Here is a 2,127-nt window from a genome sequence, read left to right on the forward strand (position 1 = left end):
GAAAGCACCGAACCGCTTCCGGACGACTCCGCGGAAGAGACGGTGGCCAAAGTTATAGAGGCTATAACCAGAGGCTGCGATGCCTCCATGCCAAGACGGAAAGGGGGCTCTCGTGGGAGGCAGGTGTATTGGCGGAATGACACCATAGCCGGCTTCCGACGGGAGTGCCTCGCCGCTAGCAGGAGATCGCAGCGAAGACCTGAAGACGAAGGCAGGAGAGCCCTGTACAAGGCGGCCAAGAGCGCCCTCAAGAAGGTCATTAAGGGCAGCAAAGAGCGGTGCTGGCTGGAGCTGTGCGGGTTAATAGACGAGGACCCGTGGGGACTTTCTAAATGAAAAGGTTGAATTTCTAAATGAAGAAATTAAACAAGTGAATATTTTTGATAACTTTTTTTCAGACTCGTAAAATAAATGATTCTAAATCGGATACAAGAAAGAGTAAAATTTTACAAGTAATTAGGTACTTATTAGTAAAAATTGTTTTATATCCAAAATTCACTAATTTAGAAAATATTTATGCTCCCTTGAATTTGTTTGAATAACTGTTGCGCGGGCGTATTACAAAGGAGGGCGAGGTGCTTGGAAAAGCGGGTGAAGAGTGATGACGGGTGACGGGGTGGCCGGTGCCGGGCGCCGGAAACGGGCGCCGCGACGCTCTGCCAGTTGGCCGTGAGCTGTGCGTCCGAAAGCTCGTGGCGCGCCGGCCATTCCCCTACTGGCACCGATACACTCTCGCGAAGTTATTACGACCAAGTAATCGGCGCATTTCCACACGAGACTATGATTGTGGCTTATAGCAACTATTATCACCGAGTCTTTATAACATTTTCATCTAGAAGATTATGTATGAACGACGTTGTTTTTTAAGAGTGTGGAGCATGAGCGTGTTTCGACTGTTTCTGTGTTTATTAGTGTTTCGATCGTCATCGGGTCACGATCTACTCGGACAATGTGAAATTAGGGGTCCCGCTTTAAAATGTAAACTTAGAACTCTCGATGCAGCGAAGTTTCCCAAATATTCGTCATCCGATATTTTTAATTATTCGAAGATCTACCTTATCTGCAGCGAAGTACTTTTCTTCGAAAGTACATTGGAACGTTCCAACGAAGGCAATCAGTCTTCCGGATTTCTTACAAATATTCAAAGTTTGACGGAATTAGTGATCGAGTATTGCAAGATTCGTCACGTACCACCGAACACTTTTGCCAATTTATCGGAGCTCAAGTACCTCACTCTGAAGACCCATAATAGCGATTGGTCATCTATGACATTAGAATTATCCAATGATAGTTTTTGTGGATTGAATGATCTTAAAGATTTAGATATCTCTAACAACAATATCTGGACTTTACCGACTGAAGTATTTTGTCCGCTTCGAAGTTTGAAAAGTTTAAATTTAAGCAGAAACCACATACAAGATATAGTACATTGTGGATTTACGGATCACGGGAATAACAATGTACGAGTGTGTAACGCAGCGATGGAAGAATTGGACCTTTCGCAGAATGATATAATTACTATGCGAGATAACAGTTTATCCAGTTTGCGGTCCCTTACAGCATTGTACCTGCAAGAGAACGCGATATCTACGGTCAGTGAGAGAGCTCTCGGAGGTCTCTCGGCATTACAGGTGTTAAATTTATCCAGTAATTTCATATCGTCTTTTCCTCGTATTTTATTTAAAAGTTGTAAAGATATTAAGCAAATTTATTTTAAAAATAATTCTTTGAGTACTTTATCGCCCGGATCATTCGAAGATCTCGATCAGTTACAGGTGTTGGATTTGTCAAAAAATGATCTTAGTAATAAATATTTACCAAAAGGTGTTTTTTCTGGCCTTGTGAGGATGATTGTGTTTAATTTAGCTTATAATTCTTTTACGTCGTTAGATTCGCTAACTTTCAAAAATTTATATAGTTTACAAATTTTAAATTTAGACCATAATAAAATCGAGACAATAGCCGAAGATGCGTTTGACGATTTGAAAAATATCCACGCCATAACTTTATCTCAAAATTATATAATTCGTTTAGAGGCCAACCATTTCTCTAAATTATACGTTTTAAACCAGCTCTCCCTCGATCATAATAATATTTCTTTTATTCATTCGAAGACTTTTGACAACG

The 2,127-nt window shown here is 40.8% G+C and overlaps 1 pseudogene; it reads left to right on the forward strand.

Moving 5' to 3' along the window:
- The first annotated feature begins 725 nt into the window (after nucleotides 1–725).
- LOC148314062 (toll-like receptor 6 pseudogene) overlaps nucleotides 726–2,127 on the forward strand; it is a 4,286-nt pseudogene continuing 2,884 nt past the window's right edge.

The sequence above is a fragment of the Brachycentrus maculatus genome, unplaced genomic scaffold (assembly GCF_059751285.1).
Source record: "Brachycentrus maculatus isolate JH-2025_06_01 unplaced genomic scaffold, ASM5975128v1 h1tg000001l, whole genome shotgun sequence".
Taxonomy (NCBI): domain Eukaryota; kingdom Metazoa; phylum Arthropoda; class Insecta; order Trichoptera; family Brachycentridae; genus Brachycentrus; species Brachycentrus maculatus.